The sequence below is a fragment of the Acartia tonsa genome, chromosome 12 (assembly GCF_053477335.1).
Source record: "Acartia tonsa isolate MP-2025a chromosome 12, ASM5347733v1, whole genome shotgun sequence".
Classification (NCBI taxonomy): domain Eukaryota; kingdom Metazoa; phylum Arthropoda; class Copepoda; order Calanoida; family Acartiidae; genus Acartia; species Acartia tonsa.
Window position 1 is genome coordinate 46,522,461 of NC_137271.1, and position 25,704 is coordinate 46,548,164.

General features: G+C 29.1%; 1 protein-coding gene across 1 annotated transcript in view; it reads left to right on the forward strand.

The window, feature by feature from the left end:
* Positions 1–25,704, forward strand: part of LOC145333381 (uncharacterized) — a 94,045-nt gene that overhangs the window by 31,631 nt on the left and 36,710 nt on the right. The window lies entirely within an intron of this gene.

A 25,704-nucleotide genomic window follows, 5' to 3' on the forward strand; every position in this document is an offset into this window, starting at 1 on the left:
GCCAATAAATTGTTGTACATTCCCAATGATGATACACAAAATTACCCCTTGTGTAGGTTAAAATTAGTGGTTAAACGTAGTCCCAAAAGTCTTATAATAATGTTTTCTTATTCGTCGTTAAAACAACCGTTGGGACTTTTATTGAAATTTGATTTTTGGTTCATAAAGTTGAGTGTACAAACGTTTCAACCACCAATTGTAATTGTAAGGAGAATCATCAATAGTGAAGTGTACAATGTACCTTAATTTATCGGCCATTGTCTTATCCCTTTAGATTACTTTCTATGCTAGATATAAATATATTATAATATTTAATATTAATATATTGTCATTTTTTTGGAAATTTAATCTAAGTATTAAATAAATATGGAAAGCTTTTTTAATAAAAAAAAGGACAACTAAAGTTGATAAAAGTGAAATACTTTGGAAAAAAAGACCATCAAAAAAGAAAATTACAGCTGTTTCAAGTTTCAAATAAAACCTAAAAACGAGGGTTGTTCAATAAAGGAGTGAAGAACAGAGAGAGAAAATTTTGATTGGTTGGTTCATTAATTTGACTGGCCAAACGTTTTAATCACTAATTGTAATCTACAGAAGGGGAAATTTGTGCATCATCATTGGGGAATATATCAATTTATTGGCCATTGTGTTTTCCCTTTAGATCCCTGCTTGAAATAACAAAGAGAAAATATTAAAAGTATAGAAGCTTCACTCTGAGAATCTAATATTTAGTGCTAAATCAACAAGTATATATATATATATGGTGCATTATTTGCCAAATGTACCACTTTTCTGCACTACCTCTCCGATTTTGTTAATACTCTATATTTTGGTCCGTTGGGTGATTCAAGGATGCTGGATAGCCAAAAAAAAGTTTCAGAGTCCCTGGATGTCTAGATATCTAGCTATCTATGAAGGTAGGTAACAAAAATTTAAAAAACACCCATTTTTTTTACAATTTTAAAAATTAATTTTTTCATCAATCTTACATCCAACCTATACATTTTATACACCAAAATGATCGTTTATTCATGTAAAAAGCAGACATAATGCTCTTTTGGCCAAAACTCTAATTTTACAGGGTGTCTAACAAAAAGTGTATTTTGGATATCTAGCGTAATACCCAAAATACCTGTCCGAAAAAAATCATTTTTTTGGCTTAAATCCTGTGTTTTATCTGTGGGCATATGTGGTATATAACGGTTCGGAGGACCCGGGACTAAAAGGTTGTCAAATTTCATTTTGGAACACCCTAAAAATGTTATTTTTGTGTCTCTAGAGCTAAAACTTGGTCCAAATTGGCTATTTTTTTTCAAATTACTCTAATATTTGTCTTAGTATGTTTGGCCATAGTGTTTTCTGACCAGATCAATATTTTCCTATTTTTTGGACACCCTGTATTTTCAAAAAAAGAGAAAATTTTTTTTTGTTTTTTTCTAAATTTTTTTTCTATTTTTAAGATACTTAAAACTGTCATATAGATACAGATTTTGACTAATAACAATAATATTTGCCTATTTTACAAATTTTTACACTTTTGGGACACCCTGTGCATGTTTTTGAAAAATGATGGTTTTTGCCCATTTTTGGGAGGAAGGAGTCGTTTTAAGGCCATAGACTATTCCTTCATTTTTATAGAACTTTTTAAGATACATCATTTGTTATTTATGCAGAAAGCGCAAAAACCAAACCGTTTTGCCGTTATTCACTGCCAAAGGCGGAATTTTTTACGTATTTTGCTGTTCCCGAGGATTTAATGCGCATTTTAGGTAGGAAGACGTTGATTTTTCAAGATAACTGTGAAATACTTTTATTTAACCATTTTATTTTACTAAATTTCATGTGAAGTAAAAATTTTTGTATATCCAACCAATTTTTGTCAAAAGGAATTTCAAATGCACATGGTTTATGTTTCTTTTATTACTTATGTTATAGCAATTATTTATATTATATACACTTCATTTTCTTGTTTTAACAATTGAAATCCATCTCGACGAAAAACGGTTAGCTGCACAAAAAATTTGACTTAATATGAATTTTAGAAAATTAAATTTCCTAAATAAAAGTATTTCAGAGTAATCTTGAAAAATCAACGTCTTCCTACCTAAAATGCGCATTAAATCCTCAGGAACGGCAACAAACGTAAAAAATTCCGCCTTTGGCAGTGGATAACGGCAAAACGGTTTGGTTTTTGCGCTTTCTGCATAAATAACAAATGATGTATCTTAAAAAGTTCTACAAAAATGAAGAAATAGTCTATGGCCTTAAAACGACTCCTTCCTCCCAAAAATGGGCAAAAACCATCATTTTTTAAAAACATGCACAGGGTGTCCCAAAAGTGTAAACATTTGTAAAATAGACAAATATTATTGTTATTAGTCAAAATCTGTATCTATATGACAGTTTTAAGTAACTTAAAAATAGAAAAAAAAATTTAAAAAAATACAAAAAAATTTTTTCTCTTTTTTTAAAAATACAGGGTGTCCAAAAAATAGGAAAATATTGATCTGGTCAGAAAACACTATGGCCAAACATACTAAGACACATATTAGAGTAATTTGAAAAAAATAGCCAATTTGGACCAAGTTTTAGCTCTATAGACACAAAAATCACATTTACAGGGTGTTCCAAAATGAAATTTGACAACCTTATAGTCCCGGGTCCTCCGAACCATTATATACCACATATGCCCACAGATAAAACACAGGATTTAAGCCAAAAAAAATGATTTTTTTCGGACAGGTATTTTGGGTATTACGCTAGATATCCAAAATACACTTTTTGTTGGACACCCTGTAAAATTAGAGTTTTGGCCAAAATAGCATTATGTGCGCTTTTTACATGAATAAACGATCATTTTGGTGTATAAAATGTATAGGTTGGATGTAAGATTGATGAAAAAATTAATTTTTAAAATTGTGAAAAAATGGGTGTTTTTTAAATTTTTGTTACCTACCTTCATAGATAGCTAGATATCTAGACATCCAGGGACTCTGAAACTTTTTTTTGGCCATCCAGCATCCTTGAATCACCCAACGGACCAAAATAAAGAGTATTAACAAAATCGGAGAGGTAGTGCAGAAAAGTGGTACATTTGGCAAATAATGCACCATATATATTATTGGAGTCTGGATTTTATTGGCTTTTATTTATTCATCTTTTTTATCAGGGATCTAAAGGGATAAGACAACGGCCAATAAAAATACACCAAAAATCCCCTATAACAACAATTAGTGGTTGAAACGTTTGGACACTCAACTTTCTGAAGAAAAAAATTAAAATTCAAGAAAATTCCCTAAAGCTAAGCCAACGAATAAGAAAACTTTATTATAAAACTTTGGGGACTAGTGTAATAACAGCCCAAAGTCCCCTACCTTCCAATTTTTTTATACAAAGTAGTAGCAAGTCTGTCTGTTTTACTGTCTAGTATTGGAATGTTTATGTTGTTGCCTCTCAAAGTTTAAAAACGTGTTCTACCATTTGATAGCTTTAAAACTTGGGGTGTTTCAATGAATTTTTTCCAAACTCTTTACCCAATAATAATAATGTCAATGGGGGAACCATTGTTTTTCATAAATGGGGGTACATTAATTTATCATTCATTGTTCCATCACTAAGAAAATCATCATACTTTTCAGCTTTGCTTTAGATAAAATGTTTAGTAATTTTAGATTATAAAATGAGTTTATAGTCAAATTTTCACTTTAAAGCATATTCCCAATAAGAATATATTCTTCAGATTAAGGTCTAGATTAAGGCCAAATATTGACCTTATATACAACAGGGAAGGAGGGGACATTGGGCTGTTTATTACACTAGTCCACAAAGTTTTCCAATAATGTTGCTTAACAACTTTGTACTTTTACTGAATTGTGATTGGTTGCTTGATTAATGCAAGTGTCCAAGCGTTACAATCTCTAATTGTAATCTAAAGAAGGAGTAATTTTGTGTATCATTATTGGAAATGTACATCAATTTATCTGTCATTGTCTTATCCCATTAGATCCCTGCCTTATATAACATCTTCTCTTCTGTGTGAACTTGAATGGGTTTCCTTGTCATAAATATGTTTATCCTTGTTTGTATTTGTTTGTGCAGTGGACCAATGTTAAGATGTATGCCTTTGATATTTTATACACAGTCATATCATATATCTATACATGGATGTAAGAATAGTTATTATAGTGGACCAATATTAAGATGTATGCCTTTGATATTTTATACACAGTCATATCATATATCTATACATGGATGTAAGAATAGTTATTATAGTGGACCAATGTTAAGATGTATGCCTTTGATATTTTATACACAGTCATATCATATATCTATACATGGATGTAAGAATAGTTATTATAGTGGACCAATATTAAGATGTATGCCTTTGATATTTTATACACAGTCATATCATATATCTATACATGGATGTAAGAATAGTTATTATAGTGGACCAATATTAAGATGTATGCCTTTGATATTTTATACACAGTCATATCATATATCTATACATGGATGTAAGAATAGTTATTATAGTGGACCAATGTTAAGATGTATGCCTTTGATATTTATACACAGTCATATCATATATCTATACATGGATGTAAGAATAGTTATTATAGTGGACCAATTTTAAGATGTATGCCTTTGATATTTTATACACAGTCATATCATATATCTATACATGGATGTAAGAATAGTTATTATAGTGGACCAATATGTTAAGATGTATGCCTTTGATATTTTATACACAGTCATATCATATATCTATACATGGATGTAAGAATAGTTATTATAGTGGACCAATATGTTAAGATGTATGCCTTTGATATTTTATACACAGTCATATCATATATATATACATGGATGTAAGAATAGTTATTATAGTGGACCAATATGTTAAGATGTATGCCTTTGATATTTTATACACAGTCATATCATATATCTATACATGGATGTAAGAATAGTTATTATAGTGGACCAATGTTAAGATGTATACCTTTGATATTTTATACACAGTGATATCATATATCTATACATGGATGTAAGAATAGTTATTATAGTGGACCAATTTTAAGATGTATGCCTTTGATATTTTATACACAGTCATATCATATATCTATACATGGATGTAAGAATAGTTATTATAGTGGACCAATATGTTAAGATGTATGCCTTTGATATTTTATACACAGTCATATCATATATCTATACATGGATGTAAGAATAGTTATTATAGTGGACCAATGTTAAGATGTATACCTTTGATATTTTATACACAGTCATATCATATATCTATACATGGATGTAAGAATAGTTATTATAGTGGACCAATGTTAAGATGTATACCTTTGATATTTTATACACAGTCATATCATATATCTATACATGGATGTAAGAATAGTTATTATAGTGGACCAATGTTAAGATGTATACCTTTGATATTTTATACACAGTCATATCATATATCTATACATGGATGTAAGAATAGTTATTATAGTGGACCAATATGTTAAGATGTATGCCTTTGATATTTTATACACAGTCATATCATATATCTATACATGGATGTAAGAATAGTTATTATAGTGGACCAATGTTAAGATGTATACCTTTGATATTTTATACACAGTCATATCATATATCTATACATGGATGTAAGAATAGTTATTATAGTGGACCAATATGTTAAGATGTATGCCTTTGATATTTTATACACAGTCATATCATATATCTATACATGGATGTAAGAATAGTTATTATAGTGGACCAATTTTAAGATGTATACCTTTGATATTTTATACACAGTCATATCATATATCTATACATGGATGTAAGAATAGTTATTATAGTGGACCAATATGTTAAGATGTATGCCTTTGATATTTTATACACAGTCATATCATATATCTATACATGGATGTAAGAATAGTTATTATAGTGGACCAATGTTAAGATGTATACCTTTGATATTTTATACACAGTCATATCATATATCTATACATGGATGTAAGAATAGTTATTATAGTGGACCAATATGTTAAGATGTATGCCTTTGATATTTTATACACAGTCATATCATATATCTATACATGGATGTAAGAATAGTTATTATAGTGGACCAATTTTAAGATGTATACCTTTGATATTTTATACACAGTCATATCATATATCTATACATGGATGTAAGAATAGTTATTATAGTGGACCAATGTTAAGATGTATGCCTTTGATATCTTATACACAGTTATATCATATATCTATACATGGATGTAAGAATAGTTATTATAGTGGACCAATGTTAAGATGTATACCTTTGATATTTTATACACAGTCATATCATATATCTATACATGGATGTAAGAATAGTTATTATAGTGGACCAATGTTAAGATGTATACCTTTGATATTTTATACACAGTCATATCATATATCTATACATGGATGTAAGAATAGTTATTATAGTGGACCAATATTAAGATGTATACCTTTGATATTTTATACACAGTCATATCATATATCTATACATGGATGTAAGAATAGTTATTATAGTGGACCAATATTAAGATGTATACCTTTGATATTTTATACACAGTCATATCATATATCTATACATGGATGTAAGAATAGTTATTATAGTGGACCAATGTTAAGATGTATACCTTTGATATTTTATACACAGTCATATCATATATCTATACATGGATGTAAGAATAGTTATTATAGTGGACCAATATGTTAAGATGTATGCCTTTGATATTTTATACACAGTCATATCATATATCTATACATGGATGTAAGAATAGTTATTATAGTGGACCAATGTTAAGATGTATGCCTTTGATATTTTATACACAGTCATATCATATATCTATACATGGATGTAAGAATAGTTATTATAGTGGACCAATGTTAAGATGTATACCTTTGATATTTTATACACAGTCATATCATATATCTATACATGGATGTAAGAATAGTTATTATAGTGGACCAATATTAAGATGTATACCTTTGATATTTTATACACAGTCATATCATATATCTATACATGGATGTAAGAATAGTTATTATAGTGGACCAATATTAAGATGTATACCTTTGATATTTTATACACAGTCATATCATATATCTATACATGGATGTAAGAATAGTTATTATAGTGGACCAATGTTAAGATGTATACCTTTGATATTTTATACACAGTCATATCATATATCTATACATGGATGTAAGAATAGTTATTATAGTGGACCAATATGTTAAGATGTATGCCTTTGATATTTTATACACAGTCATATCATATATCTATACATGGATGTAAGAATAGTTATTATAGTGGACCAATGTTAAGATGTATGCCTTTGATATTTTATACACAGTCATATCATATATCTATACATGGATGTAAGAATAGTTATTATAGTTGACCAATGTTAAGATGTATACCTTTGATATTTTACACACAGTCATATCATATATCTATACATGGATGTAAGAATAGTTATTATAGTGGACCAATATGTTAAGATGTGTGCCTTTGATATTTTATACACAGTCATATCATATATCTATACATGGATGAAAGAATAGTTATTATAGTGGACCAATGTTAAGATGTATACCTTTGATATTTTATACACAGTCATATCATATATCTATACATGGATGTAAGAATAGTTATTATAGTGGACCAATATTAAGATGTATACCTTTGATATTTTATACACAGTCATATCATATATCTATACATGGATGTAAGAATAGTTATTATAGTGGACCAATATGTTAAGATGTACACCTTTGATATTTTATACACAGTCATATCATATATCTATACATGGATGTAAGAATAGTTATTATAGTGGACCAATATGTTAAGATGTATGCCTTTGATATTTTATACACAGTCATATCATATATCTATACATGGATGTAAGAATAGTTATTATAGTGGACCAATATTAAGATGTATGCCTTTGATATTTTATACACAGTCATATCATATATCTATACATGGATGTAAGAATAGTTATTATAGTGGACCAATATGTTAAGATGTATACCTTTGATATTTTATACACAGTCATATCATATATCTATACATGGATGTAAGAATAGTTATTATAGTGGACCAATGTTAAGATGTATACCTTTGATATTTTATACACAGTCATATCATATATCTATACATGGATGTAAGAATAGTTATTATAGTGGACCAATATGTTAAGATGTATGCCTTTGATATTTTATACACAGTCATATCATATATCTATACATGGATGTAAGAATAGTTATTATAGTGGACCAATCTTAAGATGTATACCTTTGATATTTTATACACAGTCATATCATATATATCTATACATGGATGTAAGAATAGTTATTATAGTGGACCAATGTTAAGATGTATACCTTTGATATTTTATACACAGTCATATCATATATCTATACATGGATGTAAGAATAGTTATTATAGTGGACCAATATGTTAAGATGTATGCCTTTGATATTTTATACACAGTCATATCATATATCTATACATGGATGTAAGAATAGTTATTATAGTGGACCAATATTAAGATGTATGCCTTTGATATTTTATACACAGTCATATCATATATCTATACATGGATGTAAGAATAGTTATTATAGTGGACCAATATGTTAAGATGTATACCTTTGATATTTTATACACAGTCATATCATATATCTATACATGGATGTAAGAATAGTTATTATAGTGGACCAATGTTAAGATGTATACCTTTGATATTTTATACACAGTCATATCATATATCTATACATGGATGTAAGAATAGTTATTATAGTGGACCAATATGTTAAGATGTGTGCCTTTGATATTTTATACACAGTCATATCATATATCTATACATGGATGTAAGAATAGTTATTATAGTGGACCAATATGTTAAGATGTACACCTTTGATATTTTATACACAGTCATATCATATATCTATACATGGATGTAAGAATAGTTATTATAGAGGACCAATATGTTAAGATGTGTGCCTTTGATATTTTATACACAGTCATATCATATATCTATACATGGATGTAAGAATAGTTATTATAGTGGACCAATATGTTAAGATGTGTGCCTTTGATATTTTATACACAGTCATATCATATATCTATACATGGATGTAAGAATAGTTATTATAGTGGACCAATATGTTAAGATGTATGCCTTTGATATTTTATACACAGTCATATCATATATCTATACATGGATGTAAGAATAGTTATTATAGTGGACCAATATGTTAAGATGTATGCCTTTGATATTTTATACACAGTCATATCATATATCTATACATGGATGTAAGAATAGTTATTATAGTGGACCAATATGTTAAGATGTGTGCCTTTGATATTTTATACACAGTCATATCATATATCTATACATGGATGTAAGAATAGTTATTATAGTGGACCAATATGTTAAGATGTACACCTTTGATATTTTATACACAGTCATATCATATATCTATACATGGATGTAAGAATAGTTATTATAGTGGACCAATATGTTAAGATGCATACCTTTGATATTTTATACACAGTCATATCATATATCTATACATGGATGTAAGAATAGTTATTATAGTGGACCAATGTTAAGATGTATGCCTTTGATATTTTATACACAGTCATATCATATATCTATACATGGATGTAAGAATAGTTATTATAGTGGACCAATGTTAAGATGTATACCTTTGATATTTTATACACAGTCATATCATATATCTATACATGGATGTAAGAATAGTTATTATAGTGGACCAATATGTTAAGATGTGTGCCTTTGATATTTTATACACAGTCATATCATATATCTATACATGGATGTAAGAATAGTTATTATAGTGGACCAATATGTTAAGATGTATGCCTTTGATATTTTATACACAGTCATATCATATATCTATACATGGATGTAAGAATAGTTATTATAGTGGACCAGTGTTAAGATGTATACCTTTGATATTTTTTACACAGTCATATCATATATCTATACATGGATGTAAGAATAGTTATTATAGTGGACCAATATGTTAAGATGTGTGCCTTTGATATTTTATACACAGTCATATCATATATCTATACATGGATGTAAGAATAGTTATTATAGTGGACCAATGTTAAGATGTATGCCTTTGATATTTTATACACAGTCATATCATATATCTATACATGGATGTAAGAATAGTTATTATAGTGGACCAATGTTAAGATGTATGCCTTTGATATTTTATACACAGTCATATCATATATCTATACATGGATGTAAGAATAGTTATTATAGTGGACCAATATTAAGATGTATACCTTTGATTTTTTATACACAGTCATATCATATATCTATACATGGATGTAAGAATAGTTATTATAGTGGACCAATATGTTAAGATGTATGCCTTTGATATTTTATACACAGTCATATCATATATCTATACATGGATGTAAGAATAGTTATTATAGTGGACCAATATTAAGATGTATACCTTTGATATTTTATACACAGTCATATCATATATCTATACATGGATGTAAGAATAGTTATTATTGTGGACCAATGTTAAGATGTATACCTTTGATATTTTATACACAGTCATATCATATATCTATACATGGATGTAAGAATAGTTATTATAGTGGACCAATGTTAAGATGTATGCCTTTGATATTTTATACACAGTCATATCATATATCTATACATGAATGTAAGAATAGTTATTATAGTGGACCAATATGTTAAGATGTGTGCCTTTGATATTTTATACACAGTCATATCATATATCTATACATGGATGTAAGAATAGTTATTATAGTGGACCAATGTTAAGATGTATGCCTTTGATATTTTATACACAGTCATATCATATATCTATACATGGATGTAATAATAGTTATTATAGTGGACCAATGCTAAGATGTATACCTTTGATATTTTATACACAGTCATATCATATATCTATACATGGATGTAAGAATAGTTATTATAGTGGACTAATGTTAAGATGTATGCCTTTGATATTTTATACACAGTCATATCATATATCTATACATGGATGTAAGAATAGTTATTATAGTGGACCAGTGTTAAGATGTATACCTTTGATATTTTTTACACAGTCATATCATATATCTATACATGGATGTAAGAATAGTTATTATAGTGGACCAATGTTAAGATGTATACCTTTGATATTTTATACACAGTCATATCATATATCTATACATGGATGTAAGAATAGTTATTATAGTGGACCAGTGTTAAGATGCATACCTTTGATATTTTATACACAGTCATATCATATATCTATACATGGATGTAAGAATAGTTATTATAGTGGACCAATGCTAAGATGTATACCTTTGATATTTTATACACAGTCAATTCATATATCTATACATGGATGTAAGAATAGTTATTATAGTGGACCAATGTTAAGATGTACACCTTTGATATTTTATACACAGTCATATCATATATCTAGATACATGGATGTAAGAATAGTTATTATAGTGGACCAATATGTTAAGATGTATGCCTTTGATATTTTATACACAGTCATATCATATATCTAGATACATGGATGTAAGAATAGTTATTATAGTGGACCAATATGTTAAGATGTATGCCTTTGATATTTTATACACAGTCATATCATATATCTATACATGGATGTAAGAATAGTTATTATAGTGGACCAATGTTAAGATGTATACCTTTGATATTTTATACACAGTCATATCATATATCTAGATACATGGATGTAAGAATAGTTATTATAGTGGACCAATATGTTAAGATGTATACCTTTGATATTTTATACACAGTCATATCATATATCTATACATGGATGTAAGAATAGTTATTATAGTGGACCAATATGTTAAGATGTGTGCCTTTGATATTTTATACACAGTCATATCATATATCTATACATGGATGTAAGAATAGTTATTATAGTGGACCAATGTTAAGATGTATACCTTTGATATTTTATACACAGTCATATCATATATCTATACATGGATGTAAGAATAGTTATTATAGTGGACCAATATGTTAAGATGTATACCTTTGATATTTTATACACAGTCATATCATATATCTATACATGGATGTAAGAATAGTTATTATAGTGGACCAATGTTAAGATGTATGCCTTTGATATTTTATACACAGTCATATCATATATCTATACATGGATGTAAGAATAGTTATTATAGTGGACCAATATGTTAAGATGTATACCTTTGATATTTTATACACAGTCATATCATATATCTATACATGGATGAAAGAATAGTTATTATAGTGGACCAATGCTAAGATGTATGCCTTTGATATTTTATACACAGTCATATCATATATCTATACATGGATGAAAGAATAGTTATTTTAAATGTGGCTTTGAAACCTATTAATATCCGGTGGATAAATACCAGTTCTCTGCTTCACTGAAAAATCATGTATCGTAATGAGATCATGTATCGTAATGAGATCATGTATCGTAATGTGATACATGATTTTTCATTAAGGTTTAGAACTGGTTCTAATCCAGCAGATAATAATTGGTTTCAAAGCCATACTGGAATAAATAATTACTCTCTTATGGGGTACTCAACTCCAAAATTTAACTATTTTAGTAAATCTTGTTGAATTGTTTGTATGTTGTACCTGCTCAATAGCTAAGTCATTCCTCCTACTCTATTTTGAACTGCCAAACAACTTACAAAGCAGTGATATCATTAATGTTCATATGTTGCACCAGTTCAATATCTAAGGCATTTCTCCTACTCTAATTTTAAAAACAAACTTCTTAAAACTGTTTATACCCAACATTATATATTTACAATGAATTGCTTTCATCAGTGCTGTAATAAGTTAAATAAAATAATTTTTTAGATATCTAAATATCTTTTTAATACTGAATCATATGCAATTTTGAATATATCAGGGTACTTCTATACTCTGCATAGACCAGGTAAAGGTCAATTCATATTTGCATTACAGAGGACAGCTAGCAAAATTTTTCAGATAAAAAAACTTGAATATTTGAAGGTATTTATACAGGAAGCAGGTTTTAATGGATTCACAAATGTTAGAAAATATATGATGCAAAACATAATTTTTCAGTATGGCTAAGAACTGGTTCTAATCTACTGGATATTAATCTTCTAATATATGTTCTTCTTCAGCTCTTCACTTTATCAGGGACTCGGGAGCATAAGGACTTGTCAATAGCTCTCAATTTGTTCTGTACTAGGCAGTCTCCTCTTTGTTCTTCCAATATAATCTCCTATTTAATTATATCATGAATAAAAACAGAACTTTTAAATAAACTTGGAGTATAAAAAGCACAATTAAGTAGCCATTTTAATGAAAACTGTAAAATATGTTAGTGGGCAGATTACAAATTAAAAGGTTGTTGAAAAAAACAACTGATTTAAACAGAATTTGAAACTCACATCTGAGATTTAGAGTTATATATATGGCAATACACAAACATTAACTATTTCTTGTTAAATAAAATCGTATTTCATGTACACATACATAATTTTACTCTTTCTAGCAAATTTTAGAGCAAAAAGATAATGTTAAATAAGATATCATTTTGAAAATTGTATTTTCATGTGAACTTTAAAATGTTATATGTATGTACTTGGCATTTAACTCTTCTCTAATATAATTGGAATTATAGATTTGGATTTAATTTTGTAATTAACATTTAATAATTAATTTTTATTCCAGAGAAATATCAGTATATTCACATTTTATTTACTGATTGGTATTCTACAGGAAAAGACAGTGTTTGTTTAAGACATAGATTCCATATATATAATTTAACTATTTGCATTTCCCCGAGCTTGCAACGATGAGCTGGGTGAGTTGAGGAAATAGCCTTAAACCAGCTCAAAACATTCGTATAGCTTCACTGAAAAGTACAAACTATTTAGAACAGTAATATTCCAAGATATTTAGCTTTAGACAAATGTCCTTACCACTTTATATTATAGGATAGTTGTAAATCATAATGAAAGAAATAAAACTCTTTACTTTCTTTTATGGTTACTACATTGCATTAACTTGTTAAAATAATTTGAAAATTGTATCTACTGGAAATCTTTAGTATCTCATGTCTAAAAGCTGAGGCCTTCTAGGAAGAGTAAGTTTCATTTAAATAGCCAAAGAAGAAATCTTTTATTCTCAAGATGCAGTCAATTTATTTTTACATTCTTAACAAATGTATGGAAAGTTTGTATTTGTAGCTGAAGAGTCCTAACTATTTGTAAACTTATCAAAATTGATATTTGTGATGTAAAATCAAAAATGTAAATTTAGTTGGCCTGGGCTCAGGTTTTATTCATGTAGAATTTCCCAATCAAAATGGTGCATTATGTATGTTGGAGTATAATGTCTGTGTTTTCCATAGTTTTATTAGGCTTGTGTTATTGTTCTTTCCTAACAGTAATGGGATGTGTATCATTCTATGTTTGGTTCTAATAAAACTTCAAGGAAGCAGTAATTAGAAAATAATCGTTTTCCTTAAGATTGGCTATAATAGAAAAGGAATATATTTGCAAGAAGAAAATCTATTTTTGAAATTTTAAATCTTATTTTGTATTTATTGAACTAAAAATATGTAAAATATCGCTAAATAAAATAAAAATTTAGTAATTTGATATTGATCCACACATTTTAGATGCAAAATCCTGGTAATATTTTTATTGTCTAATTTCTAATTTAGGTCATTTGACATCAAAGCATAGGAAAATTAGTTTCTTTTTTTTGGTTCAAATTTGCACTGCCACCTAATTCTTACATAACATCTGAATTTAATTGCAGTTATAATTAGAATAGGACCTACATATAGATTTCATATCTATAATACAAAGTAGAATGATGTCTGTCCGTCCGTCCGTCTGTCTGTCCGTCTGAAGCTTAAGTTCTCGGTAACCACTGAACCGATTGGATTCTACTCTTCAGGGTATATACCTAATGGTCCTGTGGTGGTTTTAAGCTATTTTCTTGGGGGGTTGGACACCCCCAACCCCCCCAAAAACAAAAAAATCCCCCCCCCCTCATTTTTTTTTTTTTTTTTTTTTTATTTGCTGAAGATTTCCTAGGTCCTTTGTTAAAAAATATTTTTAATTCCAGCATTTATTTTGAATGAAAGAATAGCAACATTCTCTCACTAAAAACAATAAATATTAATTTTTTTATCACCTCTTGGGGCAAAGCCCCTAGAGGCTAGGGGCGAAGCCGCTAGTATGTATATAAGGTGTTATATAGATGTATGCATATTCTTCTATGATTACACAACCTTTGATATTTAAACTTTATATGCACAAAAGTTGGATATTTATTTTTCTTGGACAGAATTCCAATTGGCCTTTGCTTGGTTTTTCAATAATACTTAGGAAACTGGCATTATGTAAACATCAGAATTTGATACTTGGAATATGCTGGACAGCTTATACAATTTATAAGTGTTGTTATTGAGCAAGGTTACATAGTTTATTCATCCAAGACACAACTTCATGAAAAAATCTTCTAAAATATGATTTAGAAACGTTTTCTTCCATCATATGCCTTACAAAAATAAGTAAGCACTAACCATTTCAAGCTTTAGCTGAACATTATATCTTTGTCATCATTATGCACATCTTATCCCTGCATGTGATAAATTCAAATTCTATAGCAATGCAAAATTTGTAGGTGTATGTATGTACAATGTGTTTCCATTAGACCTAAGAATTTCAAATTAATCTGATTTGTTAAAGCCTAAAACCTTAGGCGTCAGTCTTAGAAATTTGTAATATTTTACAATTGACATATTATTAAAGATCGTATAATTAAATAATGAATAATAAGGTTCTATATTACCTCTATTATATGAGTCCAGGTATGGGAAGCAAGGCCAAGTTTTCAAGCATACAGAGTTTCCAGGCAAAGGGGTGTTGAACAGTGTGTTATGAGTTCAGCAAATGTTTTAAGGATATGTATTAGCTGAAAATAACATAATTAGGTTTTGAATACTTGGACTTGAATCCTCCTTGCTTTGGTATTTGTAAAAACAATGTTGAATTAGTAGTTTTGATATCCTCTTGAAATTTTTGGTTGTTTTGAATTAACATCTGATTGGGTAAACATTGTCTCCTATACCTTTCACAAGTTGAAAGCTATACCATTATCTTTCCTCTACATCCATCAATCTGTCTATTTATCTTCCATCCCTTCTGTTGATATAAAGTTGTGTTGTCCCAATTTTGAATCTGTACACACTCAGTACATTGTCTTCAAATATTGAAGGTTTAATCCAAGTTTGATCCAGTCTGGGATCTGTGTATGTGTTAAGTAAATTTGCAGAGATGGAACATGTCCTAATTACCCAGTTACAAATTTATCTGCAATTAAACCTTAATAAGAACTCAAACATTTTTTGTTGAAGAAAAGAAAACTATCTTCAATGAAATCTAATATGTATTGGTAAAAATATGTTTTAATGAATTTTACAAGATGTTTAAATGTTAGTATTTTACTTTCATCTTGCTATCATAGATTGATGTTTGCATAGTTCACAGATTCTCTAACATGCCTCTAGAGAATTTGGTATCAATGTCCCCTAAACTTCCTGTTGCTAAAGTCATTCAACAATCTCTGTTCTGTGTTTACATTATGCATGATATGGTGCAAAGAGGTGAATGTGTTTTGTATTTTATAACACACTAAAATTAACATAATAATTATTAAATTTAAAATATTAACATGTTATTATGATAAGATTTTATTTTAGCTTAATTGAATCTTTTGACTAGAATTGCAATAAATCAAAGCTTCCAATATTCTCACTATTTATTTTTTGCTTTGTTAACTAGTACTTAATCTCAATGTTTATTTTTAACTTGCTACATTATAGACGCAACTAAGTTTAGCATGCATAGTGTCTCAAACCCCTCAATGCACACCATTCTCTATACACATTCATTTTTTCTCCTCAATGCTTAAGGATCAATTCTTTGGGTTTGAATGGGCAATGCTCTCCAACAGTTTGAAGAGTTCTTGTGTTATTGTGCTTCCTGTGGTGCACTGAAACTCATTCAACACTTTACAAGAATTTGTTTTCTAGGTATTGGTAGCAGAATTACCTAGATTGCTTCATAACCACTTTTAAGGTACCTACATATCATAAAAATTTTCTTCAGAGTAAGTCTTACAAAACAGTTAGTTAAACACAAATTGATTCAATATGTAACAAAATGCACAAATAGGAGGAAAAATATGTAGTATTTATTTTCGCTTATTTTAAAATAATATTATATATGCAAGAAAATTTGCAACTTAAAAATATGAATAAAATATGTACTTCCAATTTGCATATACCAAATTTGAATACATGTGTCCAATTTTTCAAATACATCAATATAAAATGCAATAGCAATTTCTTGGTTTCTAACTTTCTTCAGGCCAACTCTTTTTCAGGTTACAATTTCTATTTAGGCTGGTGAGAAAATCACATTGGAAAAATAAAACATTTACAGTTTTTCCCTGATTTTTGCAAAGCTTTGAGAAAAAAATGGCAATGGCTTTTGATGTTGCAAAAAATTATGTTCACTTATCTTGCAGAGTGTTCTAACTGCAGCTAAATAGATGAAAGATTAAAAGGTAAGTGGGTTGCACCACACCTGCACAGTTCTACACACTGCAAGAATCCAGGTACAGGAATGCAGATCCGGAAGTAAATCCACTTAAAATTCTTCTTGTGTGCGTGTGTTTAAACTTTGTATATAAAAATACCAATAGAAAATGAAATAAATTTTGTTAAGTTGGTTTTTTTATCAAAGTAAGTACGGATCTACATAAAGCCTCACTAAAAAGTAAAACGTGGTTCAACCACTCATATATTTTTGCTTCAGACAAAGAAAAAACTTCTAATTTATAGCAAAGATATAATATTATTAAACTTTTGGAGAAAATCTAATTTTTCAACCTTTACTTAAACTCAAAGTCTAATAGGTTTTATTGTTCATAATATCTAAAATATAACAGTTTCAAAAGCACAGGCACAACCATTAAATAACATCAATAATAAACCAATTATTGCATTAGATCCTTTTACATAAGAATAATTTATTATCCAAAAAATTATCTATTCAACCTTGAAGTTTAAGGGTGTTGGAGGAATAGTGAAAAATGGAATAAAGGAAGGTACAAATAAGCAGAAAAAAAGTTTCTTCGACTTGAAATTATATTTAAGAAAAATATAGTAACTATACAAAGGTTGCAAGGTGCTTAAATAATGTTTAGCACTATTAACATACATAACATTTTAAAAATAGTTATTATTAATTGTTACACAAAAGTAAGGAATCACAAAGTCAACTAGGACCATACAAATGTGTAATTCCTAATTCTAAAGCATTTCATTACAAATTTTACTTGATTTTTACTTGATCTATACAAAGATTTTGTTGTTTCTCATAAAGATGACTCCAAAGAAGACACTAATGAAAGGCTTATATTTTTACCCCACATAAAAAATCTAAAATAAGATTTTTTTCCTGTTTACTTATCCCCTCTGTTCAGGAGCATTTAGTAATATTGCATCAAGACAACCAACATTCTATGCACACTTCTATATTTCTAGTAGACATGTGGTTACAGACTAATCAAACATTAAATTTATTAAGCATATTTGGATGTATAACCCAGACAACTACCTGGATCCAATGATGGGGACCTCTCTTGAGTGCTAGCAAATTGGTTTCTGCTCTTTTGATATTCAAAGATTCAATTTAAAGTCTACACAGGGTCCACAGGGTGGGGACATACAGTTGTCTAACATATTCCTTCTCTATTGTTTTACTTTAATAATCAAACAATTTTAAGATTATGATTACTTACTTTATCATGCAGTAATGTGTATTCACTTCCTACTTTTTTTTTAGGAAACTGTCATTTTTAAAGAAAAAAAAATGTGTAAAGTATATTAATAAGATCTTATATGTAAATAAATATGATATTCATTTATTATTGATAACAATCTGATCTAAATCTAATCTAGAAGCTAAATTCTATTATTCTACTGTACCTCTAATATCACTCCCCATTCATGACCTTGTAAAAAATTGTGCTTTTTGCCTCAGAGATATTTTTCAGAACTAATAATTTTTCCCACCACTAGGGTAGGGTGCACAGGGGAAGGGGGGTGCAAAAGTTGTAAGAAATAAGGCTTTGCACATTTTATCTATCTATCCAACAAAGTTTTAGAAGAAAAAAAGGTTGTTCTATCTATCTAATTAATTTTTTTCTTTTCTGTCTATCTTTGTACTTTTTAGATTTCTATTATAACTATCTTTCTAACAAACTTATTGTTTCTTTAAGTAACTTTTATTTTTCTAGATAGGTATTAGGTATTTTTTTGCTTTGTTTTTAATCAGATCATTAGTTTTAATTTCAATATATTGGCCTTTAAACAGATGTCAATCTATATTGTTCTATTTTAACCAGAAAAAACTATATCATGCATTGAAAAGGTGTACCTATCATATAAAATTAGGTTTACCTATATTCTAAGATAGGTTAGAAAATTTGATACTATTGTCTATTTGATACTTTGGTATATCTATCTAATTAGTTTAGCTAGGAATTAAGAGGATATGTTTACAGGTGGGGTGGGTCATTGGGATGTTAATTACACTAGTCCTTAAAGTCTTGTACAATATAACAATGTATATTCAAACGTTTCAACCACTAATTGTAATCTACAGATGAGGTAATTTTGTGTACCATCTTTGGAAATGTACATCAATTTATCTGCCATTGTCTTATCACTTAGACCCCTGTTATGTTTTCAGCTACCTAATTATCTATCTATCTAGTTAAGGTTGTAAGAAACTAAGGTGCTATGTTGTTAATTATCTATCTATCTAGTTAAGGTTGTAAGAAACTAAGGAGCTATGTTGTTAATTATCTATCTATCTAGTTAAGGTTGTAAGAAACTAAGGAGCTATGTTGTTAATTATCTATCTATCTAGCTAAGGTTGTAAGAAACTAAGGAGCTATGTTGTTAAGGATCTATCTATCTAGTTACAGTTGTAAGAAACTAAGGAGCTATGTTGTTAATTATCTATCTATCTAGTTCAGGTTGTAAGAAACTAAGGAGCTATATTGTTAATTATCTATCTATCTTGTTAAGGTTGTAAGAAACTAAGGAGCTATGTTGTTAATTATCTATCTATCTAGCTAAGGTTGTAAGAAACTAAGGAGCTATGTTGTTAATTATCTATCTATCTTGTTAAGGTTGTAAGAAACTAAGGAGTTATGTTGTTAATTATCTATCTATCTAGTTAAGGTTGTAAGAAACTAAGGAGCTATATTGTTAATTATCTATCTATCTTGTTAAGGTTGTAAGAAACTAAGGAGCTATGTTGTTAATTATCTATCTATCTAGTTCAGGTTGTAAGAAACTAAGGAGCTATATTGTTAATTATCTATCTATCTAGTTACAGTTGTAAGAAACTAAGGAGCTATGTTGTTAATTATCTATCTATCTAGTTCAGGTTGTAAGAAACTAAGGTGCTATGTTGTTAATTATCTATCTATCTTGTTAAGGTTGTAAGAAACTAAGGAGCTATGTTGTTAATTATCTATCTATCTTGTTAAGGTTGTAAGAAACTAAGGAGCTATGTTGTTAATTATCTATCTATCTAGTTACAGTTGTAAGAAACTAAGGAGCTATGTTGTTAATTATCTATCTATCTAGCTAAGGTTGTAAGAAACTAAGGAGCTATGTTGTTAATTATCTATCTATCTTGTTAAGGTTGTAAGAAACTAAGGAGTTATGTTGTTAATTATCTATCTATCTAGTTAAGGTTGTAAGAAACTAAGGAGCTATATTGTTAATTATCTATCTATCTTGTTAAGGTTGTAAGAAACTAAGGAGCTATGTTGCAGCTTTTTTCATTCTCTTTCTTATTACAATTAGCAAAGCTACTTACTAATTTATTTTCTAATTTATTTGAGATTGTTGTAAGTTTTATTGTCAAGAAACTAGATTTGTTGGTTTTTCCTGTTTGTTGGCTTAACAACTTTGGGAACTATTGAATTTTGATTGGTTTGTTCATTAAGTTGGGTGTCCAAATGTTTCAACCCCTAATTATAAAAAAAGAAGTGATAATTTTGTGTATCATCATTAAGGATGTACTGCGATTTATAGGCCATTGTCTTATCCCTTTAGATCCTTGCTATTCTGCAACTTTACATAACATAAAATGTGATAATATCATTTTGTTTTAAAATAATTAATAATAGTTGCCCTGAAAAGAAAACATTTATCCTTGTTCGAAGATTTGTTTTTGCAAAATCCTAAACAGTGAATCAACCCTTTTTTCTTTTTTCTTTTTTGTTTTCTTTTCTTCAAAAGCCAGTAGTTAATAATTATTCTAAAAAAAGTAATAGTTTAATTTGGTTATCCTATGACAGACTAATTGAGAAGCATTATGGAAGCAGTTAATAGTGCCTGATAAAAAATGATGTCATACAATACAAATGACCAATGATAGGCAAGTATTCATTGTAATTGACCAAATTGTTAAAAGATAACTTGATAAGTAATTAGGTTGACAAAAAGATAGATTTGCAGGTATGGTTTTAAAAGTTGTTTGTTAGATGAATAGGTAAGAGAATAGGTAGTTAAGAATCAATATATAATTACTTGGATGTTGCACCATATTTTCATGTCCTTTTATAAAGTGATTCTCCCAGCTGGCTAAAATAATGATTCATCCATCCACCCCCTATACCCCTTTCCTTCCCTCCTTATGAATGAACGAACTAAACAACAAATGATGTCCATATTAGCAACCTAATTTTGCGACAAATTTTCCCTTTTCAATTTATCCACGTATTTTATATCTATTAGGAAAGATAAATAGATAAACAGAATAAATCAGAGAGAGAGGGACAATGGGCTGTTTATTACATTAGTCCCCAAAGTTTTATCATAACGTTTTCTTAATCGTGGCTTAACAACTTTGAGGACTATTATTACATTAGGATTGGTTGGTTTATTTAGTTGAGTGTCCAACCTTTATTTGAAATCAACAGAATTGGTAATTTTGTGAATCATTATTGGGGATATACATCAATTTATCGTCCATTTTCTTTTCCCTTTAGATCCCCGCGAATAAGTAAACATAGACAATTTTCTTTGTGGTGGAGAAAATTAAGAGAAAACTTGTTTTATTTGGTTACTTCACAAGATAAATAAAACTTTGATTAAATAATTATATAAAACATACAATTATAAACACAGACGAAGTGCATAGAAATTTGTTGAGGGGGGGGGAGAAGGAGTTGTGTACAGGGAGGGAGGGGACATTGGGCTGTTATTTAGTCTAGTCCCCAAAGTTTTATAACATATTCGGAAATAGTCCCTTTGAGATAAAATCAACCTTATTCGACGTTCACTCAAAGCCCAAAAATAATGGACTTAAAAGTGTATTAAACTGTATATAAGACATTTGCGAATATATTGATACCATTAATTTGCCTCTTAGATAGAAAAAAGTATGTTTTTTTAATATTTTTCTCTTGCTACAAATCAAATTTCAAATTTGAGTCACCAAAAATGCTAAACTAATTTTTGCTCTAGAAGAATCAATTTTTGGAGTTAGAAAGTGCTTAATACCTCATTTTAATCGCCTGGCATTGCTTTATAATATACAGGTAATGACTTGGTTTTTTATGGAACAGCTGACTAAAAAATCGAGGTTTTGTGATAAACCCACTTCTGTTGTTGCTCCATAAATGATATTTTTTTTCCCAATTTTTTTGGCTGTAAAGAAGCTTTATATATTCATATAACATCCACCTAAATTTGACTTTTGATATTTTATTTATAACATCACCAGAGGGAATTGAATTTTGGAAAAAAAATATCAATTTATATTTTACACTGCTATGCATTGTTCTTGTTCTTGTTTCTAAAAAAAATTTATATTATAAAAAAGAGAATTATTTAACGCTTCTATAGGTATGTTTATCATTTTTCTAGGCTAAATGTAACTATAATTACACCATTTTAAAGTTAGACATCTTAACATATTAACACAATTATTGAATCGGTCTGTATTATTAGGCTGGCAACCCTTAAAACAGCTGCATTTCATTATCCTATTATATATATTAATTATTATATGTATAAACACACTTAATTTTTTAACTTTTTATTGATGGAATACATATGTTTCTCTATAAAAATAGATCATCAGTTCCAATTAAGATGTATAAAATAAGAGTTAAAAAAAAATATATATATATGTCAATGCATTTTGAATCCTTTTAAAAGACTAAATAAGAAAGAAGTGTTAGAAAATTGTGCCCCCTGTGGGGTTTTTTACTGCTCATATCCTCTTAGGGTTGGGGGGGAATTAGCATCTTTATATAAAAAGGGGGAGGTGTTTGAAGAGAATCTTTAAAGAGAAAAAAATAGGTCATATTTTATCATTTGCAGTTTTACAAATTAATACATATTATATAAAGCTTTTTTGTCTGTAGCTTAAGATTTCGGTAAAGTATAAGGCTATTTTACTAATTTCCTTACTCCTTTAATTACAGAGCTCCTAGATGCTTGGAGCGCAGCTGCTAGTAAATAAACAAAGTAAAATAATTCCTGAATAATTGATTTACAATTTTAAAAAGCAAAACATTTTTACAATTAGGATGTGTATATCCACGCCATGGTTAGCTCTTTTTGTTAATTCAGGCGTGTTAGAATTAATCTTAAATGTTGGAAGATGATTTTTGTAGCAGTAAGGTACTTAGCAACTTTATAATCATTACTTTATGTAAAGGGATGTCCCGGTGGGGGGGGGGGGGGGGGGGGGTAGGGGGTTAAGTGTTATTAATTAATTTGGGGCAACCCCATAATTTTTAATCTTCCCCTTCCCCCCCCCCCCAAAAAAAAAATATAAAAAGCTTTGACGTCCTTGCCTCTATTATATAAAGATTACCCCACAAAATGAACATGGGGATGCCCAAATTTAGATATTTCAATTCCCCCCCCCCCTTCCCCCCAAATCAAAAAGCTTGGACGTCCTTGATTAAGTAAGCTCATTTAAAACATACTGAAATCAATTTGTGTACAGCAATTATCCTATTTAGTTTTTTAGTAGTGAAGCTACTCTATAATTCAAAATATTTGTCCGTCCATTGTCTGTCCATTCATCTGTATGTCTGTTCATTGGTATGTCTGTCTGTCTGAGACAGAAAGGGGAAAACGATATTTTCTTGGCTTCTATAAAAGATAGAAGGCTGAAATTTTCATGGATTGAATATTCTCTCTCTCTATCAATACTCCATATTTTCATCAAGTTTCATTAGAATTTGCCAAAAAACTGGGGTGGGCTATATCGATTCCTACATTTCAAGTTTTCATGATTTTCTCTACTCCTATTCAAGTTAGATGGTTGAAATTCAGGGATTGAATACTTTGATATTTTGCATAATTTTATCAAGTTTTATTGAGATTTACTTATTGGGGTTCTACCTCAAACATAGGAGTCCCAAATGTCGAAGTGGACAAATGCAGGAGTCCCAAACATTGGAGTGGACAAACGTAAGAATGGGACAAACGTCAGAGTGGACAAACATCAAGGTGGACAAACATTGGAGTGGACATTGCTTAAATAAAACCTAGGAGTGTCTACTATTTTAATAATATTACAATTTTGAAATTTTTTATACCCTTGTCTACAAAATAATGACTATGGCTGCAGCGATCAGCCCCCTAGCCTATATCTTAACCTAACCTAACTAAGAAAAGTAACGGGACAAAGGTAGGGGGGGCTGTGTTTGTATAAAAAAAATTCAAAATTGAAAAAAAAGTTTGGGACTCCTGTGTTTGTCCACTCCGATGTTTGTCCCAAAAATCCTGCGTTTGTCCACTTCAATGTTTGTCCCACTCCTGCGTTTGTTCCACTCTGACGTTTGGGACTCAAGCATTTGTCCCTCCAATGTTTTTCCACTCCTACATTTGGCATGGAACCGATTATTGGTTGGGGTGCTAGTTTGATTCCTAGATTTGTAAGTTTTAAGGATTTTCTTTGCTCCTATTAAAAAAAATTTAAAAGGCTGGTTTTATACCCCCCATAATATATTACGGGGGGTGATTACCCCCATCCCTAAAAAAAAATTACCCTTTTACAAGCACCTCCCCCTGGATACTCCTGCACTCCCCCTTGTAGTGACTAGGCCAACTTTATGGTCTCTGGTTTCAGGAAGCCCATTCAATTATGAGAAGTTCACATTATAAGAGCACTCTTATAGCATCCTCTCTTTTAGCATTACATGTGTAATGCATTATAGACAGACAGATAGATATTGTGAGGGATCCTACACTTTATAACACCTTGTTTTGCATGGTAAAAATTGTTCCAATTGTTCTTGATATTGATATTTTATTTAAAAATTACAATAACTTGAATATAATGATGTTTAAAAAATGCTGAAATTATAGTTATATTTAGACTAGAAAAATGATTAACATACCTATAGAAGCATTAAATAATTCTCTTTTTAATTATAAAAATATTTTTTAGAAACAAGAACGAGAACAATGCATAGCAGTGTAAAATATAAATTGATATTTTTTTCAAAA